The sequence below is a fragment of the Artibeus jamaicensis genome, unplaced genomic scaffold (genome assembly GCF_021234435.1).
Source record: "Artibeus jamaicensis isolate MK-2021 breed Jamaican fruit bat unplaced genomic scaffold, CSHL_Jam_final contig_288, whole genome shotgun sequence".
NCBI lineage: Eukaryota > Metazoa > Chordata > Mammalia > Chiroptera > Phyllostomidae > Artibeus > Artibeus jamaicensis.
Window position 1 is genome coordinate 417,768 of NW_026521645.1, and position 10,146 is coordinate 427,913.

Here is a 10,146-nt window from a genome sequence, read left to right on the forward strand (position 1 = left end):
GGAAAAGGGGGGAGGGATTTTGAGGAACAAGTATGAAAGACACAGAGATGAGGACTGGGGGGGGGGGAAATGGGAGGGAGGGGGGAGACTGGGCGGGGGGGTGGGGTGGGATGGGAGAAATAGATTTAAAAAAATGTACTTGAAAAGTAACTAAATAAAATTTAATATTAAAAAAATAATAATAAAATAAAATGTTAAGAAGCTCTGATCCAGAAAAAAAATAATACCCTGGAATATAATAATTGGTCTTATATATAAATAAAAAATTGAATTGAAAAATTAAAATGAAAGATTTTTTCCCTGAAAGTTTGGGCCAAAAACATGGGCGTGTGTTATACACAGGAGTGCATTATACACCACAAAGTACAGTATTTGCAGGCCTAGAGTAGTTGTGTCAGACTAAGTGTGAGCTTGGACTGGTGACCAGTGCTCATTGCAGAGATGCCCCAAGGCCATTTTCTTGAGCAAGGAAGAGCAGACACACCACTTCATGGGGGCCAAAGGGTCTGACCTGCATAGGTTCAGGGACAGAACTCACAGGGTTGCTCTTCAAGCCCTGGCACACTTCATAGTTATAACTAGGCCTGATGTGGCTTGTTTCACCTGTGCACCTGGGTCCATACAGCCTCCTCAGCACTGGGCTTTCCACACACACAGCCAGGCGCACTGAGTGGGAGGAACTTGCCTGGCTCATGGTTAGGATGGCTTCCCGGCAGCAGGTGCCATTGTGCTTCATACCTGCTCTTCTGCCTGCTGGGTGCTGGTATCTGCCACGACCAAGGAGGAAAGGGGCTTCTTGTGCAGGGCTCAGGCATGGGGTTTGGCCACACTCATACCTTCACCTAGATAAGCCCCATCCTTCCAGGTTGTGACCTGATGCGCGTTTCTGCCTCTGCAGTTGGCTTAGTGATACGTCTTTCCATCACACACTTAGTTTTTCTGTAGTGAACCACAGGAGGTTGATGCCATATGTTGTTGAGGTGCTGGCCCCTGCAGTCCATATCTGGCCCTCAGTCTGGTCTTGTGAAGAATGTTTTACTTAGTCTTGCACATGTCAGTGGCTGCTTTCAACCACAGCAACGGAACTGAGAGTTGTTAAGATAGACCCCAAGCTTGCACAGTGGTTAATTCTGTGTGTCCACTTGGCTGGATTGAGGGAGCCCAGCCAGCTGGTGAAGCATCATTCTGGGTGTGTCTGAAGGTGATTCTGGAAAGAGAGCAACATTTGATTCAGGACATGCCTCCCTGTGTGGGTGACATTGTCTACTCTCTTGGGGCCCAAATTGAACAAAAGGCAGAGTTCTGTCTCTTCTTGAGTTGGGACATCCATGTCCTGCCCTTGTGCATTGGAGCTACAAGATACATGTTTATATGTAGGTATCTCCATGTCCTCTTGGTTCTGTTTTTCTGGGGAACCATGACCAATATAGATTTTGGTACCAAGAGTATGGAGCCGCTTGGGCTCTCTCCCTGTTTGCCTCCCTGTTTCCACCCTCCCATCCTTGTCCTTGTCCTGGGCACCCCACCCAGAGGGGCATTCTGGCTCCTCCCTTAGTATTGGGGTAGGACTAGGGCCAGAACCACTACGGAGGGACTATCTCTCCCCAGAAGGCCTCTGCCCTAAAACACATGGTTAGGAAGAGGCAAATGGGGCCTTTTGCTTGGAAAGTCCACATATTCCTTGTGGACACCAGGTTCTCAGTCTCTATCAGGTTGCTGACTGACCCTGGTTTGGGCCTGAGAACCAGCAGACCTCACTTGAGCCCCAGCTGTTGTGCACAGGGACTCTAGCCAGTGGTCTCAGTATCACATTGGCCTGAATCAGCTTTCTCATTTAGCTGTATTACAGCAAACTACCTGCAGAACCAGGCTTGGGCCAGACATATCTGCAGGGCTGCAGCATCCTGACCCCTAATCTAGGAGTGCTTCTCCTCAGGTGGTCAACAGATACCCATTCCCTATAATTGTTATTTTTGCTTCTATGTCTGCTTCTGTCTCTGGATCTCAGCCTAATCGGGGCTGTAGTGGCTTGAGTGTCTGGTGGGGCCTTGGGCTTGGTACGATGTGCTTGTTAACCCCTTTCCTGGAGGGGCGTGTTTCTCAGCTTGTTGATTATGGTCAGAAGTGCTGGCTGGAGCAACGCTAGAGGCATTGGTTCCTCAGGAGGTGGGAGCGGGGACGGGGGTGGAGGGAGGGCGCTGCCCAGCCACTGGGTGAGCAGAGACTTGATGTGCTGCAAGAAGATCTTCATGACAGCTACATCCACATCAAGCCCTTGTCCTCATCAGTGATCTCAGTTGCTAACTCTGTTGTCTCCAGTTCAGCACATCTCTAGTTGGAACCATAGCCCAGGGCCCCTGTGCCTACTCTACTCCTGCTGTGTCCTGCTCTGTGGGCACCCTGAATACTGGGCCCCACTGCCCTTGGCATCTTGTCCAGGCTACTATGCCACCCACCTTGGGCTCTCCCAGAGGCAGCTGCTCCTGTTACACCACGCTGCATTGCTGGCGCCTTCCCTGAGATTTGGGAAGATTCACTCAGTCTGGACCTCTGCACAGTGTCCACCTTTGTGTGGATGAACTTGAAGGGGAGCCAGCTGTGACCTCACACCTGGGCTCACTGGGTGGTGTCAGGGCTTGCCCAGTCTGTGCAGCTTCACAGCAGTGGGTAGGGTGTGGGCTAGGAGTCTTTGTCACAAACAGCAATCAGCCTACCCACAGCCAGGGCAGCTCTGGGGGTGGTGGTGCTGGGGGGGAACATCACAGAGGGGGGGAACACCACCACCTGTTGAAGCCAAGACCAGTGTGCTGTATTCCAGTAGGTGTTGCCTTCCTTTGTCAGAGCATCTGGGGAAGTTTGTGGGCAGGACTAGGTTAGAGGGCCGGGCTGGATCCCTATCTGGAGACTCTCTGCCAGTCATATGGTAGATGTTATTTCTCTGAGTGCTTCACAGGATGGGTAGGCAGATTTCGAGATGGACTCAAGGTCACACAGGGTGGTGGGAGGTGGGAATGAGGATGCCTTGGTCAGAAATTGTTTAGACAGGTGGGCTGAGTGACCAAGAGCACAGTTTCCACCTGACTTTCAGCCTCCTGGCCTATGATTAGAGCAGTGAGCACAAGGATGGGGCTCTTAGGTTCACATTCTTCAGGTTGGGGTTAGGATGCTTCAAAAACATTCGAGTTCTTTTAGACAGCTTTATTGAAGTAGAATTGAAATGCAGTAAGTTGAATATGTTGAAAGTATTCCATTTGATCATGAGATCACCAACATAATAGAGATGATGAAGGTATCCATCACCCCATGTGTTCCCTAGATGCATTTGTAATCTCTTCCCTCTTCCTCTCCAGGAGAGCTCAATACATATTTATTTATATTTTCTGGTTTTCATATAAAGAAAATCATATAGCATGCCCTGGTGGTTGTTTTGGTTTTGGTTTGGCTTTCCCCTAAGCATAATTTGAGATGAATCTGTGTTGATATGGTTATCAATAGCTCCTCCCTTTTGATCACTGAGTACAAGCATACCTCAGAGGTATTTAGAGTTCGGTTCCAGACAACCGAAATAGAGTGGGTATATAAAGTGAGTTGTTGTCTTTTAGCTGGTGGAGGGTCTTATCTTCAGTTTGTAAAAAACACACACTGGTGAAGCACAATAAAGCAAAGTCCAACTAAATGAAGTGTGCCTGTAGTATTTTATAATGTGGCTGCCCCATGCTTTTTAAAAAAGCCCATTTTCCTATTGGTGGACATTGGGTTGTTTTCAGTTTTGTTTTGTTCTGTGAGTCTTTATATGGATATGTGCTTTCATTTTTTTCTTGGGTGAATACTATGGGGTGGTTGGCTATGCTATAATAGATCACATACATGCTTAAATTTCAAGAATCTGAAAACAATTTCAAATTGTTTTCCTAAGTGTTGTATCATTTTACATTCCCCACCAGCAGCATGTCCCAATTGCTCCACCTCGTGCCAACAGTTGGTAGGGTTAAGCATTTTAATTTTCAACATTCTTGTAGGTATGTAGTAGTATCTCATTGTAGTGGTCATTTTCCAGTTTTGAACATCTTTTCATGTTATCCTTTTCCATACGTACATCTTGGATGAAGTATCGTTCAGGGTTTTTTTGCTCATTTTTTACTGGTTTTTTTTTTTTTTCTTTTTTAAAAAAGATTTATTTTTAGACCCTGGCTGGTGTGTAGCTTAGTGGATTGAGCGCGGCCTGCGAACCAGACAATCGAGGTTCGATTCCCAGTCAGGGCACATGCCTGGGTTGCAGGCCGGTTCCCTGCAGGCCAGTTCCCAGCAGGGGACGCACGAAAGGCAACCACACATTGATGTTTCTCTCCCTCTCTCCGTCCCTTCCCCTCTAAAGATAAATAAATAAAATGTTAAAAAAATAAAAAAATATATTTAAAAAAAGATTTATTTTTAGAGAGAAGGGAAGAAGGGAGGGAGAAAGAGAAAGAGGAAACATCAGTGCAAGAAAGAAACATTGTTTGGTTGTCTCCTCTCTCGGAATCCACAAGCCAGGCAGTACCCTGACTGAGGATGGAACCAGTGACCTTTCGCTGCACAGGAGGGCACCCAACCAACTGAGCCACCCCAGTCAGGGATGGGTTGTTTTTCTTACTGAGTTTTGAGAGTTCTTATATTATGGATACACGTCCTTTATCATATGTGAGATTTGCAAAGACTTTATCCTAGTCTATAACTTGTCTTTTTATTCTCTTAACTGGTCTTTCATCTTAGTGTTGAAGTCCAAATTACCAATTTTTCCTTTTGGGTCTTGTCCCAGATCACAGATATTTTCTCTTGTTTTCCCCTAGAAGTCTTATACTTTTAATGTTTAAGCCTATGATTCCTTTTTAATTATTTACATATATGCTCTGAGGTATGGGTAGGTATACTTTTTCCAGCAAATTGCCTTGTATCTGTCAAATCAGTTGTCTATATGTGTAGGTCTATTTCTGGACTTTCTATTCTGATCAGGACTATTTATCAATCTTTATGCTGATACTATATTGTCTTACTATAGCTTTATAAATATTGAAATCAGATAGTGTTAGTCTTGCTACTTTTCTTTCAAAGTTATTTTTATTATTCTAAGTACTTTGAATTTCCAAATGAATTTTAGAATCAGATGGTCTATTTCTACTGAGAAATTGGCATTGTGATGAATTGAAAGATCAATTTGCAAAGAAATAGCATCTTAACAATACTGAGTCTTCTGGCCCATGAACATGATATAAGCTATGCGTGATGTATCTCTCCATGTATTTAATTTCCCCCAGCAATATTTTGTGACACTTAGTGGGTATGTCTTGTATGTCTTCTGTCAGATCTAAATATAAACATTTAATATTTTTGATGCTCTTATAAATAGCATTAATTTTTTGCCCTTTCTGATAGTTTATTCCTAGTGTATTGAAATAAGTTTGACTTTTGTATATTGATCTTGTATCTTGTAACGTAGCTGAAGTCACTTACTAGTTCTAGTGGCTCCTTTATAAAATAGATTCCTTTGGATTTTCTATGTATAGACTGTCGAGTGATGCATGATTAAAACACATCGCATGACAATTTTACTTCTTTCTTCCCAATCTGGATGACTGATTTTTCTTGCTTCCTTGCACTGTAGGCAACTCCAGAATGATGTTGAGCAGAAGTGGGAAGGCTCAGCTTTTTACCATTAAGTAATGTTAGCTATAAGGTTTTCGGAAGATGCCCTTTATCATGATGAGGAAGCTCCTTTCTGTTTGCTGAAAGTATCAGGGATGGATGTTGAATTCTGTCAGATTGCTTTCTGCATATTTTGAGGTCATACGAATTTTCCTTTTTGTCTGTTAATCTATTGAATCACAATTGCTTTTTTCCCTAATGTTAATCAATCCTACATTCTTTGACTAAGTTCCACTGTATCATGATTCCTTATCCTTTTTATATTTTGGTGGATTCTGTTTGACAGAATTTTGTGAAGACTTTTTTACATCTCTGTTTTTCTAGGACATCGGATTTTAGTTTTCTTTTCTTTGTGTGATGTCTTTGGTTTTGGTTTACAGGTTAATGCTGGTCTCACAAAACAAGTTGTAACGTATCTCTTCCTTTTCAGTTTTATGGAAGAGTTTGTGTACAGTTGAATTTCTTCCTTTCTTAAATGTTTTGTTGAATTCACCAGTAAAGCCATCTGAGCCCAGCATGTTCTCTGTAGGTTTTTAACAGTTACACATTCATTTCCAGGTTATCTATTTTTTTCTTGAGTGGATTTCAGTAGTTTGTCTCTCAAGGAATTTGTTCATTTTATCTAAGTTATCAAGATGGGGTGGGGGGAAAGAAATACTGATATGAGAGAAAAATTTGTTGGTTGTCTTCCATATGCACCCTGACCAGGGATCAAGCCCACAACCTAGGTGTGTGCCCTTACCAGGAATCAAACTCAATCTTTTGGTGTCTGGGACAATGCTCCAAATAACTGAGCCACACCAGCCAGGGCCCAGGCTTCTTTTGATGAGTATTGGCATGGTTTGTCTTTTTTTGTCCTTTACATTTTTAAAACAGCTATATTTTAACAGCTTTACTTATTTCAATACTTCACATACCACACAGTTCTCTTATTTTAAGTATACAACTCAGTGGCCTTTGGTGCATTCACAGAGTTGTGCAGCGGTCACCACAACCCATGTTAGATACCCTGCATCCCTCCCAACTCCAACCTCCCAACTCCATCTCTAGCTCAGGGCAACCACTAATCCATTTTGTCTCCATAGATGTGCCTGTTTTGGACATTTTATGTATAATAAATGGTATTATACAATAATAAATGGTCCTTCATGACTGTCTTTTTTTACTTAGAATGTTTTCAAAGTTCATGTATGCTGTATCATGTATTGGTGCTTCATTGCTTTTAATTACCAATTAGTACTCCATTTGATGGGTAGACATTTTATTTATCCATTCATCAGTTGATGGACATTTTGGATTGTTTCTACTTTTTGGCTATTATAAACATTTTTGTACAGTAAGTTTTTGTGTGGCTGTATATTTTTATTTCTCTTAGATCTGTGCCTAGGAGTGGAATTGCAGGATTATCTGGTCACTGTATGTTTAACTTTGTGAGGTACTTTTATTCTGTTTTCCACAGCAGCTTCACCCATGTATGGATTCCAGTTTTTCCAAATCTTCACCACCACTTACCTTCCATTTAAAAAAAATTATGGCCATCCTTGTGAGTATGAGGTGCTATCTCATTGTGGTTTTGACTTGCATTTCCCTAATGTCTACTAATATTGAACATCTTTTCATGTACTTTTTGCCATTTGTTTATATTTTTTTAGAAATATCTATTCAAGTTCTTGTCCCTTTTTTAATTGGATTGTTTATTCTTTCATCATTGAATTTTAGGAGTTCTTTATATGTTCTAGAAAGTAGACCCTTATCAGCTATAAGATTTAAAATAGTTTCTTCTAATGTGTGAATTATATTTTCACTTATAGTGTCCTCTGATACACAGAGTTTAAAAATTTTGAAGTCCAATTTATCTGTTTTTTTTTCATTGCTCATGCTTTTAGTGTCATGTGTAATAGCCCATTGCTCACACGGTCATGAAGATTTACCTGTTTTCTTCTGAGCATTGTTTTAGATCTCACATTTAGATCTTTGATCCATTTTAGTTAACTTTTGTATATGACATATGTGATCCAATTTCATTATTTTGCACGTGGATTTCCATTTGTCTCAGCAGCATTTGTTGAAAAATTCTTTCATCATTTAATTATCTTTGTGCCCTTTTCAAAATCAATTGATCACATACGTGAGGATTTATTTCTGGACTCTTTTGTTCCATTGGTCTCTATTGTCTATTCTTAATGCCAGTTCCACTCTGTTTTGATCACTGGAGCCTCATATAAGTTTCAAAGTCGAGAATTTCAGGCCTCTTACTTTGTTCTTTTCAAGTTTTCTTTTAGCTATTCATATTCCATATGGATTTCTATTTGTGCAAAAAAAGTGCCATTGGAATTTAGGTAGGGGTTGCACTGAATCTCCAGTTAATTGTCTTTTAAAGGGATTTAAATAATAAGAGAAAAACAAGTCTTATATTTACTCAATATAGTTACCATTTCTGGTCCTGCTTCCTCCTCCTCATAAATGTACATTTTCACCTGATATATATATATATATATATATATATATATATATATATATATATATATGTTTGGTTTTGCCCAAGAATTTTATTAACATCTTGTAATGCAGGTCTGCGGGTGATAAAAATTTTTTAGCTTTTTTATGTTTGAAGTCTTTATTTCACCTCTTTTGTAAAAGCAGTTTTCACTGCATGTAGCACTCTCGTTAATTGGCTTTTTGTTTTGTGTTTTCCAAGAGGTTGCTCTACTATCTCTAGGCTTATCAGAGAAACGTGCTGTAGTTCTGTTTGCTTCTTTATAAGGAATATTCTTTTTCCTGGGGCCGAGTTTAGTATTTTCTCTGCATCCCTTGTTTTAAACAGTTTTGTGGTATGGCTTGGTGCAGTTTTCTTTATATTTCTTGTCTTTGGGGTTGATGAGATGCTAGTGTTTGTGGATTTTATAGTTTTCATCAAATTGGGAAATTTTTCAGCCATTATTTCTTCAAGTATTTTTCTATCTTCACCCCTGCCCTGGGACTCTAGTTACCTGTGCATTAGTCTTCTTGAAATCCCACAGCTCACTCATGTTGTTTGGTATTTTCATCTTTTTTCTGAGTGTTTCATTTTGGGTAGCCTTTTTTTTACTATTTCTTCAGTTTTTTTTTTTTTTTTTTTATCTTTTCTTTTGTACCATGTATTCTGCTGTTAATCCCATCCAGTGCCCTTTTCATCTTACATGTCCCTCCCTCTTCTATACCTCTGCCTCCTGACCTTGTGCAGTCATTCCTGGCTAGTGTCCCTATCTGTTACTTTGTCTCAGGTACCCACATCCCTGCTGGGCCATTCCCTGCCCCCTTGGTGGGCTGTGTGACCTGTGATGGAATACTGGATTTTGACTGGGAGATGGTGCTGTTATTCCTGTGTGTATTCTCATACTTCATTGTGGGATATAACTCCCGGATCCTTTCAGGTTTTGCCCTTAAGTTTTGTTGGTTAGGACCAGAGAGGATTTACCTGGCTCTATTTTGGCCAGGGCTTATTGGAGTGATGGGATGATTCCTTCTGTCCTGCTGGTGGCTTTTTCTTACTCAGGCTTGCACAGACCATTCCCTGTGAAGACTCAGGGCTCCTCTGTCTGCAGGTCTGCTGCCATCACCGCCTGTCTACCTTCTTTCAGCACTGCCTCATCCTCTTAGACTAGCTCACTACCTTGTACTCTTTCTGTTCCATGGCTGGAGTTCCTTCTGAGAGGGGATGGGGTTGACCTGGAGCTTATATGTGTCCTGCCTCTCACTACCTGATGTCCAGTGACTTGAAAACCAGTGCTCAATCACATCAACTTCCTAGTTATTTTTAGTGTTTCCACATAGGACGTAGATCAGTCCCTGCCATGGCTTTGTGTTGATGGCAGGTGGGGGGAAGGGTGCAAGTCTTTCATATTTATAGTCTTTGGAAAGCTTCCTGGGTGCACAGGCTGTCTTCAGCAGGCCTGGACTCGTGTGTGTGTGTGTGTGTGTGTGTGTGTGTGTGTGTGTGCGTGTGTGCGTGCATTGCAGCATCGAGCCATTCCACTTCTGGACAGCCTCTGAGCGTGACTCAGTGCCTCATGGGATGTCTGCATTTTTGGCTTAAGGTTCGTGAGCGTGTTCTGCTCTGTCCACCCAGTTAGGCTTGTCTGGAGGTTTGGAAAGACACCATGAGCTTGATGCTTTCCTGCCCTCCTGGGAGCCTGGCAGGTTCTGGTGTGCAGCTGGGAGTCAGGTAGCCACCCAGGATGGGGCAGGTCCTGCATAGACACAATTTGTGCTCTGGGTTTTCCCTGACCTGGATGGAGGAGGAGGACAGCAACAGAAATCACAGGGTTGAGCTTACTTGGTTCGAAAATAAACTGAACGGCTGTGTCAGTGTCTGGGGGCAGATGAGCAAGACCCGCCAATGGGAGGGCAAGCTGTTAACCTAACCAGGCCCTGCTTTATTTAGGCAGTCCCCCAACTGCAGAGAAACAAGTCATTTTCTTGTGT

The 10,146-nt window shown here is 42.0% G+C and overlaps 1 protein-coding gene across 4 annotated transcripts in view; it reads left to right on the forward strand.

The window, feature by feature from the left end:
• The window catches only part of BICD2 (BICD cargo adaptor 2), a 61,185-nt gene that overhangs the window by 25,016 nt on the left and 26,023 nt on the right, over positions 1–10,146 (forward strand). The window lies entirely within an intron of this gene.